At 38.8% G+C, this 18,590-nt stretch overlaps 2 long non-coding RNA genes across 3 annotated transcripts; one reads left to right on the top strand and one right to left on the bottom strand.

The window, feature by feature from the left end:
* Positions 1-80: 80 nt before the first annotated feature.
* LOC138402248 (uncharacterized) lies at positions 81-10,967 on the bottom strand. Of its 2 annotated transcripts, none has more exons than XR_011236656.1 (3): positions 10,832-10,967; positions 4,331-4,531; positions 81-2,205 (listed from the first exon to the last, which is right to left on the bottom strand). It is a non-coding gene; the product is annotated as an uncharacterized lncRNA (long non-coding RNA). The 2 variants fall into 2 exon arrangements; XR_011236657.1 differs by having other exon boundaries at positions 4,269-4,531.
* Positions 5,331-17,908, top strand: LOC138402252 (uncharacterized). The gene is made up of 3 exons (XR_011236662.1): positions 5,331-5,373; positions 5,766-5,847; positions 17,813-17,908. It is a non-coding gene; the product is annotated as an uncharacterized lncRNA (long non-coding RNA).
* The last annotated feature ends 682 nt before the right edge of the window (positions 17,909-18,590 follow it).

The raw sequence follows: 18,590 nt of genomic DNA on the forward strand, positions 1-18,590 counted from the left end.
GAGAAAGCACAACAAGTCCTGTATCTAACCACTAAAATTTAAACATCCAAGACACTAATAAACTTAACTTTATTCACCCGAGGACTTCATTATGCCTTATAATTACCTAAAATTTGTGTTTCACGGGGCCATTTTAATCTGTAGTGTCTAGTTAGTGACACAAAACCCAGTTTTGAACTAAGGCTAAGATCATACTTGCGACTCACTCTGTCTAAAAAACGACCTAAATTTTTGATGTCTTATTCACAAAAAGTTGCATAAATTATCCTATTGTTTGTTTTGAATCTGGTTTAGCGGACGGGTTTAAAAAAAAAAAAAAAAAAATATTTCAGGCAATAACTACAATAAATCACAATTCATAACAATATAATATTGTGGCAAAAAAACACAAAGGAGATGACAGTAAATTAAATTTTTGAAAGAATAACAAATGATCAAGATGAATGAAAAATAAAAATGCATGTAAAGTGGAGCTCACAATTTATAAAAACTAATCTAACTTAGCCAGAAATAATACATAATTATATCGGCCTACAACGATGGAATAAGACTGGTCAGAACACCTCTATTTTTAACAAAATATTTATTTTTGACATATTATTTATTGGATTGTCAGAAATTCATCTAAAAAATATTTTCATCAACAGACATAACAGCACAAATTAAAATTTAAAAATCTATTTTTCATATCTTTTGCCCAATTTGGCTAAACCGTTACATGCCAACGTAATTATTGATCATTCTTACCTAAACCAACAAATTAACAAACCAGTAAACCAACAAACCAACAAACAAACACACTTTCGCATATTTTATAATGATAAGGGTACAGATTTTTCACGCACAAGACAAAAAGTCGTCACTAAGTCGCTAATCCGTCTACTTTCTAGTTAGCGAGCACAAACCCCCGTGTCATATTCACGTCGACCTACCCCCGGCTGTAAGCCGTGATTTTATTGACCGCTCTTACACATTATACACAAGACAAAAAGTCGTCACTAAGTCGCTAATCCGTCTACTTTCTAGTTAGCGAGCACAAACCCCCGTGTCATATTCACGTCGACCTACCCCCGGCTGTAAGCCGTGATTTTATTGACCGCTCTTACACATTATACACAAGACAAAAAGTCGTCACTAAGTCGCTAATCCGCTCTTACGTTAAACACGGGTGTCTACTTTCTAGTTAGCGAGCACAGACCCCCGTGTCATATTCACGTCGACCTACCCCCGGCTGTAAGGCGTAGGGCCGTGATTAAAACTAAATGGCGGCGCGGTATGACGTCTTCACGCGTAGTTTTGCCATTGATACTATATTACATACATACACACTTCAATAGATTATTTCATCATTTTTATTATTGCAAGATAGGTTTGCGTTTGATCATCCATACTTCTAAATATATGTATTTAAGGAAAAGGTGACTGACTGTCTGACTGATCTATCAACGCACAGCTCAAACTACTGGACCGATCGGGTTGAAATTTGGCATGCAGCTATCTGCATCTATTAGCATCCGCTAAGAAAGGATTTTTGAAAATTCAACCCCTAAAGGGATGAAATAGAAGTTTGTGTAGCCCACGCGGATGAAGTCGCGAGCATAAGCTAGGAATATTATTATAAATGCGAAAGTGTGTCTGTCTGTCTGCTAGCTTTTCACGGCTAAACCGTTCAACCGATTTTGACAAAATTTGGTACAGAGATAGCTTGCATCCCGGGGAAGGACATAGTCTACTTTTTATCCGGGAAAATTAAAGAGTTCCCTCGGGATTTTTAATAACCTAAATCCACGCGGACGAAGTCGCGGGCATCAACTAGTTTAATAATAATTTATCATCGGTTGTACACATTGACTTATATATTACTTCGTAAGGACAGGGCCATTGAATAAGCAAAATGGCACCGATTCATTGGTCCTAAAATTTTTATTTAGCACCAATGCAACCTCAGTGACGTCTGGATTTCAAACGGGTCGTTCATTAGTACCTATCTAAAAGGTGGCGCTGATTTATTTGGTTCCAAAACCGTGAAAATTTTTGTTCGCTTGGGCATATCTTGTCATTTATATCGATGGTTGTACACCAATTTGTTTGTGAAATGTGTTTGTTGTGGCGTCACGTGGCGGGGACAAAAGGTGTCCCTTGGATTACCCCCCTCACATGTCCCTTGTTTCACTGGCCATTGTGGGGATTTGTTGCCTCATAGCTCTGAAATTACACACGTATTTAGTTTTGCATTGGGAACCTTTCGCGAGTACCTATACACAGAATTAAAAACTATTTTTGTCGCAATTTTAAGGGAGGTTGGTGGGGCCATAGAAGGTGGAGGGTTGGTTCATGAATAGGCATAGCCCGCTGACGGACAGACGGACGGACAGCAGAGACTTAAAAATACACTTTCATAATATAATAATAAAATAAATAAAATAAAATAAAAAAGCCTTTATTGTCTAATACGTTAATTCCAATTATATCCCCTTTTACAATAATTTATTTATTTTTACATCATTTTTGATCATAAATTCATCGTATTCGAAACAATATCAATTCATAAAAATATATCAGTTCATTCATCGTCATAATAAAATTAGTTTCTAATGTCAAAATTTATGTTTATATGTTATATTTAAGTCCCTTATAGTAATATATTCAGTCACGCATTAGTCGCCTCAATGGCGTAGGCCTCCCCCAAATCTCTCCAAAGCTCCCTATCTCGAGCTTTCCTCATCCAGTCCGGTCCTACATTTTGGGCAAAAATATCCCGCCATCTCTTTCTTTGTCGTCCTCTTTTCCTTTTTCTGTTTCTCGGAACCCACTCAGTCACCTTTTTTGTCCATCTCATCTTATCCAACCTACAAATATGTCCAGCCCATTTCCATTTTAATTTTATAATAATTTTCCTTACATCTGTCAGTTTGGTCATCCTCCGAATCATTTTATTTCTTACTCTATCTTTAATCTTTAGTCCCAACATACTTCTCTCCATTTTCCTTTGACATATTGCTAGTTTCTCTTCCTCTTCCTTCCTTAGAGCCCACGTTTGACATCCATATGTCAAACATGGCAATATCGCGACCTCAAATAGTTTCTTTTTTATATGGACTTTTATTTCCCTGTTCTTCATAATCTCCTTATAGCTCCAAAATTTTTTCCAAGCGATGGCAATCCTTCTCTGTATCTCCTTCTCTGTACAGCTTTCAAAAGACACAGACTGCCCTAGGTAGACATAATCTTTTACGTATTCTATCTTTTCCCCCGCTACGTTGATGTCCATCCATTCTGCATTCGTAAGGATTTTTGTTTTGGAACTGTTTAATAATAGGCCAGCTTCCTTGCTCTCCCTTGCCAGTTCCTCTACCATCACGTTGAGATCCGATGCATTTTCCGCGAATACAACGATGTCGTCTGCAAAACGTAGATGACTAAGGAACTCGCCATCAATCCTTAGGCCTTTTTCCTCCCAGTCCAAGTTTCTAAAAATGCTTTCTAGGACTGCAGTGAAAATTTTTGGTGATAATGGGTCCCCTTGTCTGGCTCCTCTTTTGATGGGAAATTCAGCTCCTTCTCTTTCCAGTCTAATTCTTGCTCGGCATCTAGAATATACACTTTTGATTATACTTATGTATTTTTGAGAGACACCTTGTTCTAGTAATGACGACCATATTCTATTCCTATCGATAGAGTCGAAGGCTTTTTTGTAGTCGATAAAACACATGTACATCTTTATGTCATATTCGTTTGCCTTCTCTATTAATTGAGTCACTACCTGAATATGGTCTATAATACTGAAACTTAATTTTGTATTATTTTGCAGTCATTATGACAAGCACCTTAACCCGTATGTCACCAGCAGTATTAGGAAATTAACGGTGCGTGAAGCTTGCACCTTTGAACTTTGAACTTAGTCTGCTGGGGCGAGATCGTGGAGCGAGCGGAATTAAGTTTTACCGTCCTATAGTATTATTAGGCTATCCTTATGTTATAAACTCGGCTATGCAGGTTCTAAGTTCTCTCTTCGCTAAGTTTCGCTAAGTTTAAGTTTAAGCTTTTAATTTTAGTACGACTAGCTTATGCTCGCGACTTCGTCCGCGTGGAACACAAATATTTCAAACCCCTATTTCACTCCCTTAGGGGTTGAATTTTCAAAAATCCTTCCTTAGCGGACGCCATCGTCATAATAGCTATCTGCATGCAAAATTTCAGCCCGATCCGTCCAGTAGTTTGAGCTGTGTGTTGGTAGATCAGTCAGTCAATCTTACTTATCCAATTACCTACAACTTGGTCTAGTAGCTTTGGATCACATTGGCTGTGACGAACGAATAGACAGACATACAGACACACGAGTGATGTAGGGGTTGGTTTTTCATTGGTCTTGCGCCACCTGAATCCAGCGGCTCCCTACGACTCGTCTGATGTCGTCCGTACACCTAGTGGGGGGGTCTTCCAACGCTGCGTCTTCCGGTGCGAGGTCGCCATTTCAGCATCTTGGGACCCCAACGTCTATCGGTTGTACTGTGTTATTTGAGGTACCTACCTACGGAACAATAAAAATGGGAAAATACAATAACGACAACTGAATATTAGCGTAGCACATAGAAATATAAAAGGAAAGAAAAATAAAGTACCATATTGGGAGTCTCAATAGTATTTTGCTACATAATATAATATAGATGCGTTTGGGACTTTCTCTTCAGTCGTTAAGATAAATTGGTTAGTTATTTGGATTGTTATATTATCATGATGATCATACTTGGGCTAGTATTTCCAGTATTACTAATATATAACTGGTTTTTTTTTTTAAGAATATTAGCCATGTTAAATGACTAATACCTATTATCCTTTCCTCTCCAACTATGCGTCAAGCTTGCGCTAGGAGTAGGTACGACAATAGTGCAACGGGCGGGGTTTGAACCGTCGACCTTTCGGTTTTCAGTCCACTCCTTTACCCGTTGAGCTATTGAGGCTCGATTTTATTCCGATACAAGTTAGCCCTTGACTGCAATCTCACCTGGTGGTAAGTGACGATGCAGTCTAAGATGGAAGCGGGCTAACTTGGAATGGGTATGGAAGGTTTTAATAAACCCATGCTCCTTTAGTTTCTACACGGCATCGTACCGGCACGATAAATCGCTTGGCGCCACGGCTTTGCCGGTAGGGTGGTAACTAGCCACGGCCGAAGCCTCCCATCAGACCAGACCAGAAATTAAAAAGTTATAAAACTCCGAATCCCTGCCAGGAATCGAACCCGGGACCTCCCCGCTAATACCACAGCGCATATAACTGCGCCAGGGATGTCGTCGTCGTCGTTTTATACTTACCTACTAAACCGCCGAGTTTCTTGCTGGTTCTTCTCGGTGGGAACGGCATTCCGAACCAGTGGTAAATTAAACTACAGTGGAAACTCGTTTAACCGGACTAATTGTTGTCGTTAGGGATTCGGATAATCGAAAATCCGGATAATCGAATGTATGAAGAAAAGCGGGTTTTGTGCATATTACATAATAATATGTAGTTCACTATAATAGTATTTTCAATTTTCAAAGTAAGATAACTATACCAAGTGGGATATCATATGAAATGGCTTTGCCTGTACATTCTAAAACAGATTTTTATGCATAATAGTTTTTGATTTATCGTACAAAATGTCGGAAAAAATACCCGAGTATGGAACCCTCGGTGCGCGAGTCTGACTCGCACTTGGCCGAACAATTTTCGGTTGGTAGTCCGGATAATCGCGAATCCGTATAACCAAGGGCCGGATAATCGAGTTTCTACTGTAGTTGACGATTCAAAAGCACTTGTAAAAGTTTATTTGAATAAAAATCTATTCTATTCTATTCTATTCTACTTGTAAAATTTAAATTCTAATCTACGAGAAACCTACTTTGTTAAGTTAAATACTTGCTCATTGTAAAACTTATTTCCAACGACAAAGAAAATGATAATGCAATCTAAGATGGAAACTGCAACTTTTATAGGGGCTATGAACACCCCCACCCCCTAAGTTTCTATAATATTTCATCTAGAATGACCCCGACTTTCCGAGCCGATAGTATCTCAGAAAAAATGGACTAAGAGCCAGCGCGTGCCTAGACCTTCGTTATTTTATAAAAGGTGAAAGTTTCTCTGCGTATTGTCCCCAATACAGGGAGGAACGGTCAGCGAATATGAAGTTTGGATCATGGTGACTTTGGGAGATAACAGGTATTAAAGGTGTAAAAAACCTTACGTCGAAGTACAAAGTCTAGATTTTTTTATACTTTCTTCGGAATAGTATTAGAAATCATGTCATGCATTGCCAGACACCTAGTGTCATGGCAACCTAATGCCAGATGCAATTAAAGTTTCAAAGTTTTTTGTTATCTCCAAAGGCCACCATGATACAAACTTCAAAGTCGCTGATCGTTTCTCCTTGTGTCGAAGACAATACACAGAGAAACTTTTAGTTTTAGGGTTTCATACCTCAAAGGGAAAAACGGAACCCTTATAGGATGACTTTGTTGTCTGTCTGTCTGTCAAGAAACCTACAGGGTAGGTACTTCCCGTTGATCTAGAACCATGAAACTTGGTAGATAAGTAGGTCTTATAGCAGACATTAGGGGAAAATCTGAAACCCGTGAAATCACAAGAAAAAATTAAAATGTGTTCATGAAAAAAATATTGCTATTTTTGACTTTCAAAGTATTGCTTTACCGAATGGGATATCATATGAAAGGGTCGGTACATTTTAAAACAGATTTTTATTTATTTTTAGGCATAATAGTTTTTGATTTATCGTGCAACATGTCGATAAAATACGATTGTAGTACGGAACCCTCAGTGCGCGAGTCTAACTCGCACTTGGCCGGTTTTTTAGGGTTCCGTACCTCAAAAGCAAAAACGGAACCCTTAAGGATCACTTTGTTGTCTGTCTGTCTGTCTGTTTTATTATAAAACTAGCTTATGCTTGCGACTTCGTCCGCGTGGACTACATAAATTTCAAACCCTTACTTCACCCCCTTACTGTCTGAATTTTCAAAAATCCTTTCTTAGAGGATGCCTACGTCATAATAGCTATCTGCATGCCAAATTTCAGCCCGATCCATCCAGTAGTTTGAGCTGTGCGTTGATAGATCAGTCAGTCAGTCAGTCAGTCACCTTTTCCTTTTATATATTTTGATGACGAAGGTCTGGCACGCGCTGGCTCTCTCTCTCTATAATAATATTGTGTTTAATTTTCTTGAGAGCTACGTCGTTTCAGAAAGACTCCGTTCGATTTGATTGTGTCGTTTAAAAATAAGAAATCATTTCACTTCTTCGGACCATTTCGAGGTTTTATCTGTCTTTTATTAACAAGAACTAGACTGGAAGAAATTTTTTATTATGGCACCGTAAAACAGGTTTTTCTGAGTCTTAAATATTTTATAACTTTAAGCATTAAGGAATAACTTAAAATAGCAAACCTAGGTAGTACCTAGTCTAAAAGATATCTAAATATATATATAAAAGAAAAAGCTGACTGACGGACTTATCTTTTATCTTTTTTTTATCTATACTAATATTATAAAGAGGTAATGTCGTTAAGTTTGTTTGTTGGGGGTAATCTTTGGAACTACTGAACCGATTTTAAAAATTCTTCACCAGTAGAAAGCTACATTATTCCTGAATGACATAGGCTATATATATTTTTAATTATTCTTTACGAAAATTGTAATAAGCTACCCGTGCGAAGCCGGGGCGGGTCGCTAGTAAAGAATATTAGCCATGTTAAATGACTAATATTCCCCTTTCCTCTCCAACTAAGCGTAAGGCTTGTGCTAGGAGTAGGTACGACAATAGTGCAACGGGCGGGATTTGAACCGTCGACCTTTCGGTTTTCAGTCCACTCCTTTACCGGTTGAGCTTTACGGACTGACTAATCTATCAACGCACAGCTTAACATACTGGACGGATCGGGCTGAAATTGCATGCAGATAGCTATTATGACGTATACATCCGCTAAGAAAGGATTTTTGTAAATCCCTAAGGAGGTAAAATAGGGGTTTGAAATTTTTGTAGTCCACGCGGACGATGTCGCGAGCATAAATCACACTCAAAATATCAGTCGATCGATAAGTTTTGTACGCTTAGTATAAGATTTTACGTCTCACCAAACGTAGCTAGAATTCGAGAGTCGAAACACAATACCGTCCTTTGACGGAAAATGGACCAAATGGACCAAAGCGCCTTGAATTGAAGTCAAAAATTCGGTGCCACTGATTTTAATTTTGCAACGTTTCCGATTGGAGCGCTGACTGTAGATGTGTAGACAAACTTGAGCTTTAAAACAAGGCAGTTAAGATACAGTTTATTATAATGCGGAAGGTTTTCGACACTCGAATACTATCAACGTTAGTGATATATAAAATCTCGTACTAAGCGTACTGGCTAGTTACGTTATAATAATGTTGGGCGCATAAGGTTCGAGCTGGCGCAGCGTGGTGCATAATGGGGAACAAATGAAGCTAAGCCGTCTTAAGGCGGTCCTGTAACGTTCCAAGAAGCGTTAGTTAAAGCTCAATCACGTCTCGCTCCTTTACCCCGTTTACCGAAGCGGGGCGAGCCTTTGCATGTAAATTGCGGCAGCTTACAATCACTATTATTTGGGGAAATTTTCCTTGATAAAAATTAAACCAGTTTTAGTTTAGTACCTATAGGTCGACATGGGAATCGGGGTGGGGACGCCCGCACATCCGAACAGCCCAGCGCGGGATAGCGCGAGTGACGTGCGGGTGGACGTCCCATCGCCTCATACCGAACAACTTAACTTTTTTTTTCAAATATACCAGATATAATAATAACAATGTTTGCAGTGATAGGCAAGTCGTTAAAACGCTGGCCTCCTAATCTCGAGGGCCAAGGTTGGGTCCCGAGCTCGCACCACTAACTAATTTTATCGGAGTTATGTGCGTTTTAAGCACTATCAAAACGCATGTTTTTGAAATTCCTAATCTCTATTATAGGTCCACCGATTTAGGCTATGTGTTATCTTTTAGTCCGTCACGACACTGTTTTAGGTTACGGTTATAGGAGCAGACTGAAATCCGAAAGTCGCCGGTTCAAATCCCACCCGTTGCAATATTGTCGTACAGTCTACTCCTACCATAAGCTTTACGCTTAGTTGAAGGGGTAGGGGGAATATTAGTCAGCAGAATAAACTAGGCTAATATTCTTTGAAAACATTACATTGATTAATACCTATAGGTACTTATCTACTATTATAATGTAAACTTTATACTTTGGGCACTCTTTTCAAATTGCAGCGATTGGCGTCATAATATCTACATAAAACGGCTCATAAAAATGGAATAAAAATTTTATAATGGTCTCAACCAATGGATAAAAATCGTATTTTTTTAAAGGCACATTAAAATAGCACGAACTGTTATCCACGTGGCACTCAAGTATATTAAACTCGATTTTATTTTTGTGGCACGACATACCTACCTTTTTTAGTGTTCTGTAGGTACCTCAAAAAGAAAAAGGTTCCCTTATTAAAGGTTGCCTTTGTTGTCTGCCGTATCTGTCAGGAAAATCTATAGGGCAATTCTCGTTACCTAGAAGCATGAAATTTGGCAATTTTAAAACGTGTTCATGAACAAATTATTAGTTTACTTATATCACATGTAGATGGCGCTGTCCGTTATTAACTTGCAATATTGCACATAAAAGTGTTAAATCTTGTACTATGATACGGAATCCTTCGTGTGCGAGGCAGACTTGCCTCGCACACGAAGTTTTATTTTTGTGGCAAGGCAGGTTTTATTTTTGTGGCAAGACAGACTTCAAGACAGAGTTCAGAAGTTCAAGGGTCACGGGTTCTTATCACGGGCAGGCGTCTCTTACACATTCATGTCACCATAGATTCTACTTTTATAACAATCTCTGAAGTTTCTTCAAAACAGGTAGGCAATCGCAGCTCCAGCGTACTTTTATTAGTAGAGGTCAGTGTCGACGTCTAATGGACGCCTAAATTACAATAAAAGTGTTTTCAAAAAAGTGCGAGATAGCTTTCATATTATCATAGAAACAATTCTGAGAAAAATATCCCAATGTTTAAATATGCGGGTCAAACAGATAAAGTTTTCCAAGAGGACTTCCTTAGCACAAGACTCTACCTGAATGTAACATTCTTCTTTCAAGGACTCGATTTCCCAAAGAAAATAAAGATTATTTGTATAAAACACGTGAAAGAATGAAATAAATTTCTCAAATACAAACAAGAACTGTACAAGTTTCAAACTTTTCTGATACGCAGTTAGATGTATGCAATTGAAGTTTCCTCCCATGAAAAATAAAATATTATTATAGTTACGGATATTTGATACTTATTTCAATGGATTAAAAATAAATGTCAAATAAAAAATAAGCTTGGTGGCTTTCATTCAGTGATAATAACGGAGTTAACGAATCATCTGGCTGGTATACAACGTTAGTTTTATTATACGCAAAACCTGAAAGTAGTTTGTTCAGAATCAGTAACAGAATCTATTGCAATCATTTTTACAACGTGTTATATTTTGACCAAAAAATACTTTAAAATCCTGCAAGTGTAGACACCTAGTTGAATAGAAGCATGCACCAGCTGATTCGAGCCGTGCAAGCGTAAGCGCGCACGAATAACGCCAACCGTCTCGTTCGCACATAGCCATATGCTTGGGGTGACCATGTTTTTCCGAGGACAACGACTCAACACAACAAGCTTATAACTTCGTAAATTTTCAGTAAATATTTCTGAAAGGAGATTGCCCATTTTCTTCCAATATAATTGTTATGTCACCACGGTTTTAATTTTATTTTGAAGACAAATAATTACCTTTTTATATTCTGGAAACGATTTCCATTTATTCACCCTGGTTATAAAGAAATCTTATTTTATATGTTGCCGATATTGAGGTTATATTTATTTAATACTTCTTCAAAATAAATGGATGTTCTGAAACGATTCTAACTGTAATTGTGGATATTTTTAATGATAGGGTGAAGGAAAAGTCGTAATAAAACATATAATCGTAAAAAAATAAGACATTTTTTAAAAATTAATTCAAGTTTTGTCACGAGCGACGCCATAAAAGAGGGCCCGTTCACGAGCGATCTCCTTTGTATATATTTTATTCTTTATATAAAAATATTCAACATTTGTTTCGGTTTTTGCGTATACGGTACAAACATTGTATAGAGGCATGGCAGATTTGGTGTTAGCAGATACAAGGCCTCACGAAGTGCTTCGGCCACTTTCCTTTATTACCCTCAAGGGCAGCTTTTACGGCTCACGTCAAAGGACAAGTACGCTTTATTGTCACTACATTTAGTGTGTCCACTAACAATCCCTTCAAGATTTAGTGTCCCCCGGCTCAGTCCTATATTTACGTAACGGATGACAATGGTGCGGGAAAAAGTTAAGTTATACTAATATTAGAAGTCCTATTCGGAAGGTCGTGGGTTCGATCCAGGACATGCAGCTCTAAGTTGAAGCAATTAAACACAACACATAACAACCTCTCGCACTGTCAAGTGTCACTGGTAGAGATCTCTCATAGTCATAGAGATAAGTGTAATAGTAAATGTTTTTGGTACAAATAAATGAATTAAAAAACACTTGCTTTAACGCGAAGGAAAACATCATAAGGAAACTTGCATGAGATGCCTGATGCCTGAGAGCTTTCCATAATGTTCTCAAAGATGTGTCGAGTCCATAGATATCAGAGTCACTTATCTATGGTGGAGTCTATCAATTCGCATTTGGCAAGCGCGGTAGACTATGGCCTACACACTTCTCATTCTTAGAGGAGAACACGTGCTCAGTAGTCCAGTAATGGGTCGATCATGATGATGATGATAATGATAACAGACAATTTCTGAAGAAATTTTCGTAATTTTTGGAAAATTTCCAGAACAAAATTTGATATAATTCGACCATAGAGACACAGTAAAATGGACTTAAAGGAGCCTTTATTTAAAGTAAAAAATTCAGTATCACCGAGTTTAATTTCGCAACATTGTCGTAAGAGGAAAGCCTCTTGAAGCGATAGCTGTAGACGTATGGACGAAATTGAGCATTAAAACAAGACCTTTAAGATAATTTTAAATACATACATATCTAAAATTATTGAAATGTACTTAAAAATACTACAAAAATTATAAAAATATGAGTAAAAAGCAAAGATGTCATCGAAAGTAGTTTCGACAGCTGCAAAGTGTCGCTACTAGATGGCATTAACAGTCGCTTCAGTACTAAGTAAACATATATATCACAAATTTCGTCACTAGTAGCAAGCGAACCGTGGCCTACCGGTCAAGGCGTCGGGCGCGAACTCAGAAGACGTAGGTTCGAATCCTGCCGGTCCGCAATTTTTGATATGTATTTAAATTTATTGAGAAATTTCCTTGAAGTGTAGGTAAAAACACTATAAAAATAAAGACCTTTAAGGCTCATTTCACTTTAAGTGTTTTGATAATCGAAATCTATCAACGTTGGTGAGATGTAAAATCTCATACTAAGTACTCTGAGTAGTTATACTTGTGGTTAAAGGAGAGTGGGCGTTGTAGTTTACAGTTAGCGGGAAGTGTAAAGCTATGGTAATTAAACTGTGGTTTGTGACTACTTGCGAAGGGAATTTAAATTTCGACGCTTCTAAAGTTCGTTATCCTATAAAGTTCATAGTACGTTGCGTTGCGTTGTGCTGCATTGCGATGTGACGCAATGCGATGCGGTGCGATGCGTTGCGTTGCGTTGCGTTGAGATGCGTTCCGATGTGTTGCGTTGCGTTGCGTTGCTATGCGATGCATTGCGTTGCATTGCGTTGCATTGCGTTGCATTGCGTTGCATTGCGTTGCATTGCGTTGCATTGCGTTGCATTGCGATGCGATGCGTTGCGATGCGATGCGTTGCGTTGCGTTGCTTTGCGATATGATGCAATGCGATGCGATGCACATTACAATGCGTTGCAAAACAAAGAAATTACTATACCAGGTACAAAATAATTTCAACAAATCCCAAAGTCCACACAAATCCACTTTACGTTAGACGCAAACTTAGTGAATCGCTAACGAAACTGCACCTCGAGTCCCGTACGTGATTCCGTCCCGTATTCCGCACTACACTACTGAAGCTGGTTCACTTGAACAGACAATTGTTCCACTTGAAATGCAGGTCCCACCCCGTCCTTACAACTAAGGGTCGATGCACATGAGTCTCAACGACAGAGACAATTACTCTACAAATCTACTATCGCCTTCTAAAGGTCGAGTACATTACTTTCTGCCACATATGTACTGAACACGAGTCTTTTCGTACTTCTCTTAATCAGTACCCTTATTATAAATGCGAAAGTATGTTTGTTTGTTGGTTTGTCCTTCGATCACTCGGTGCAACGGATTGACGTGATTTTTTGCATGGGTGTGAAAATCAAAGAGTTCGCACAGGATTTTTAAAAACCTAATTCCACGCGGACGAAGTCGCGGGTATCAGCTAGAATTAATGATCTAGAATCAAGATCTATCTCATTCTATCATCTAGAGATGATGAGAAATGTGTGCATTATGTTGTGGAGATAGAGATTAACATGCTACGTGAAATTTTCGATTGTAGCTTCGAGTCTCTTCAACACTGTGTCAGTGTGAATCGACCTAAAGGCTGGCTTACACAAGCTTCCAGTGCAACCTTGTATTGTTCTTACACTAAACAGTTCTGTACCATGGGGAATATTCGGAAGTCTTAATTTCCATCGATCACTGCACAAATAGAGCTATAGTCTGCGACAGGCCGAGATGGCAATCGGGGTAAATTGAAAATACTAATAATTAGTTCATGGCAACAATTTAATTTTTTTTGTGTGCTGTAACCACAAATTCACGGTTTTCAGATTTTTCCCCTTATGTTTGCTATAAGGACCTACCTACCAAATTCTTGATTCTAGGTCAACGGGAAGTACCTTGTAGGTTTCTTGACAGACAAACAGTCAACAAAGTGATGCTATAAGGGTTCCGTTTTTCCGAATGATAAAATTATTATTCATCGTATAATACGATACCTATTCGTTTTCTTAAATGTCAAATGGTAATAAAATGTTTTACTCATTGACTTATATATTACTTCGTAAGGACAGGGCCGTTGAACAAGCAAAACTCATTGGTCCTAAAATGTTTATTTAGCACCAATGCAACCTCAGTGACGTCTGGATTTCAAACGGGTCGTTCATTAGTATCTTAAGAGGTGGCGCTGATTTTATTTGGTTCCAAAACCGTGAAAAATTTTGTTTCCTTGGGCATATCTTGTCATTTATATCGATGGTTTTACTATTCGGATATTTTAAGATTCGACACTTGACCGACCCCTCGTCTTCTGGAATTGGTCATCCTAAATAATTCTTTCCTTACGCTAAGCTATGTGAAATGCGACAGAAAGGTCGTATACATCAGCCCCCTGGCCGTTACCTGCTGTCCCTGAATTCTTTTACTATTTTTATTAAAAAGATCTTCAGTAAATTATTTAAATGTTCTAGCACTCTACAGTAACACCTACCTAGTATTATTATAAAAAAGCCGACCTACTTTATCTACTTATCTATCCTATTAGAATTTAAAAGTGTCTGTCGGTCTGTCTGGTTTTAAAGGATTTTTGAGGATTTTGGCATTACAAATTTTGCAGACACGTAAAAATATACAAGGTCATGTAAAAATAAAAATCGTGAAAGAAAACCCAGGTGGAAATAAGCTGGAAAAAAATGGAAATGTAAAATGGAATAAACTGGAATTTCAGCGAGATCACAGACATTCCAGGTCAGTAATTTTGTTAATCCATCTAGCCTCAATTCAGAGCCTCGTCGTATTTAGAACGGGGTGTGAATTACGGGCTACGTGTGTGGGATGCAAGATGATGTAGGCAAATCATGGATGCTGGAAAGGAAATATTATAACACTATTAAATATCTCATATTATAACATCATTAAAATTCTCTCTCTATGGGCCTCATAAGAAAGCTCAGAGTGACTCAGCGGCCGATGGAGAGAGCTATGCTTGGAGTTTATCTACGTGATCAAATCAGAAATGAGATCCGTAGGAGAACTAGAGTAACCGCCATAGCTTGCGAAGCTGAAGTGGCAATGGGCAGGGCACATAGTTCGTAAAACAGATAGACCTTGAGGTCTCAAGGAGCTGGAATGACTACCTCTCACCGGAAGACACAGCGTTGGAAGACCCCCCCACTAGATGGACGGACGACATCAGACGAGTCGCAGGGAGCCGCTGGATTCAGACAGCGCAACACTGTGGCGTGTGGAAATCCCTACAAGAGACCTAAGTCCAGCAGTGGACATCTATCGGTTGATGATGATGATGATGATGATGATGATGAAAATTCTCAGCTCAGCGTGCTGTTGCTACTAAACTAGTCGGACAAAAATTCACGTGACTAAACCCACAGATACAAGTTAGCTCTTGACTGCAATCTCACCTGGTGGTAAGTGATGATGCAGTCTAAGATGGAAGCAGGCTAACCTGGAAGGGGTATGGCAGTTTTTATTAAACCCACGCCCCTTTGGTCTCTACACGGCATCGTACTGGAACGCTAAATCTGTGTCCACTACCAACAAACAGACCTCAACAAAAGTAGGTATACTTAGTTCGCGACAGGTTGCGACGGCAATCGGGGTATGACGAGTTGGGACACCCGCACTGGGTTAGCGCGGGGCCTGTCCGAATGCCATCTTGACCTGTCGCGTTTTTTTTTTTTTTTAAAAGAACATTAGCCATGTTAAATGACTAATATTCCCCTTTTTCCTCTCCAACTAAGCGTGAAGCTTGTGCTAGGAGTAAGTACGACAATAGTGCAACGGGCGGGGTTTGAACCGTCGACCTTTCGGTATTCAGTCCACTCCTTTACCGGTTGAGCTATTGAGGCTCAATTATACTTCTATGAATAGGAAAGGCCTACTTGAATAAATTATTATAATTCTGAAAAGAAATAATTCGTGCGTGTAAATGCAATTTATTCAATTTTGATGACTTTAAGCTTAATGTACCTGCTAAAATTTATCAAAAGCCTGGCAAGAATTTCTGGCACGTAATTTTGTAATCCAGCTCACCCCCTAAACGTCTAGGAATTGTAGACATAGCATGAAGCGACTTTTGGCCCAGTACCAGGGCAGCATAAATGACGCGGCACTTAAAACACGCCTTGAGAGGCGTTGGTTAAGTTGGTTTCTGAAATCACGGACTGAAGAAAATATATAAATGGCCAAAGTTAAAATAATAGATGAATTAATTTTGGAAGAGCCAACATATTAAAAGATGACTCTATCCTTAACGAAACTTAAACGTGTAAACTATTCGATTTTTACCTGAAAGTTGATATGAGAGGTCAGGAGAAAGCCAATAGGCATCTTCTAGACAAGATTATTCCAACCTAGTCATACGTATGAAAATGGGTTTTCATACGTATGACTTAGTCTTGTCTTGAGGACTTGAATTGTGTCTGACGGAAAGCTTAAATAAGAAATTATTCCAGCCTAAGTATCTTCTGGCACGTAATTCTGTAATCCAGCTCCTAAACGTCCTAGGAATTGTAGACAGCATGAAGCGACTTTTGGCCCAGTACCTGGGCAGCATAAATGACGCGGCACTTAAAACACGCCTTGAGCGGCGTTGGTTTCTGAAATCACCGACTGAAGAAAAAATATAGATGGCAAGGTAATTTAATAGATGAAACCACAATAATTTAGAGGTTAGAGGTGCGTGCCCGGGATCGAACCCCCGACCTCCTATTAGAAGGCGGACGTCCTAACCACTAGGCTATCACAGCATGATAACACTTGGCTAATATTTTTTTTTTGTTGAAAAAACCCCCATTGTACGTACGTTTATAATATTATTCTGAAGAGCTCCGTCCATTTATTCCTTTGATCTGAGTTAGAAGAAGAAGTAGAACCGGGCACGATTTACGGGCTACTTAAGGAGGATACAACATGTCCAACAGTGAATTATGAATGCTTACATTTTTAGGCGCGCCGGAAAATTGATACGATTTCAAAGGAACATTATACAGTCATCATCATCATCATCATGATCAACCCATCGTCGGCTCACTACAAAGAACGGGTCTCCTCTCAGAGTGAGAATGTTTTTGGCCATAGTCTACCACGCTGGCTATGTCTATTGGTAGACTTCACATACCTTTGAGAGCATTATGGCTATATATAGCTCTTTCTGGTTAGCCAGCTTACATTTTAGACTACATCGTCATTTACAACCAGCCCCCCAATTGTGTAAGAATAACCATTTCATGGCTATCGCAATCGTCAAGAATTCTGCCCTTTGATTGGCTGTGAAAAAATGTAAACAGCGAATCAACCAATCAAATGGCAGAATTTCCTGACGATTGCGATAGCCATGAAATGGTTATTCTTACACAATTGGGGGGCTGATAAGATTGCAGTCAAGAGCTAACTTGTATCTGAATAAAAAAAAAGATAAATACAATTACTTAGGGAGGTATTTATCAAAACAATCCCTTACATTATTTTCCGTTGTAGTTCCACCATTTCATCTAGACGCCGATGATGGATGTTGTTTGTATCCGAGAAATGAGTACATAAATAACCAATTTGGGAGCAAGGCGCTTTCTTTGTTAGCCGGATGAGTTATTGTGCGCAAATCTAGGCTGCATTCATGAAGACCTTGACCTTACGCGAGATATGGAGCGAGGAAAACATAAAATTACAATTTCATGCCTTAAAATTACAATTTCATGTTTTACAGTTCCAATGTTATATAGCCTTAATAGCTCAACGGTTAGAGGAGCGGACTGAAATCCGAAAGGTCGCCGGTTCAAATCCCACCCGTTGCACTATAGTCGTACCTACTCCTAGCACAAGATTAACGCTTAGTTGGAGGGGAATGGGATTAGTCATCATTGGCTAGTATTCTTTAAGAAAAAACATGTTATTTTCAACATATTTACGAACACCAGCCGAAAAAAAGTAATAGGTATCTATAAATATAATTAAACGGAATAGGTGACTGATAAACTGACTGACTGAGCTATCAACGCACAGCACAGCATAGGAATGGAATTGAATTGAAATGAAACGACGTGAAACGATACGAAACGAAACGAAACGAAACGAAAAGAAACGAAACGAATTGAAATGAAATGAAATTATTATTTATTCAAGTAAACTTTCACAAGTACTTTTGAATTGTCGGATACATCTACCACTGGTTCAGAATGCCTTTCTGCTTTTCTCTTGCTTTTGTATGGCAGATTGTTTTGGAAAATCCACAGGCAATGAGTTCCTGCGGGACGCGGATGAATTGGCGAGCAATAGCTAGTAATTATTTTGCAACTAGATGATGCCCGCGACTTCGTCCGCGTGGATTTAGGTTTTTAAAAATCCCGTGGGAACTCTTTGATTTTTCGGGATAAAAAGTAGCCTATGTCCTTCCCCGGGATGCAATCTATCGCTGTACCAAATTTCGTCAAAATCGGTTGGACGGATGGGCCGTGAAAGGCTAGCAGACAGACAGACAGACAGACGGACAGACAGACAGACACACTCTCGCATTTATAATATTA

Source organism: Maniola hyperantus, chromosome 4 (genome assembly GCF_902806685.2).
Source record: "Maniola hyperantus chromosome 4, iAphHyp1.2, whole genome shotgun sequence".
Taxonomy (NCBI): Eukaryota; Metazoa; Arthropoda; class Insecta; order Lepidoptera; family Nymphalidae; genus Maniola; species Maniola hyperantus.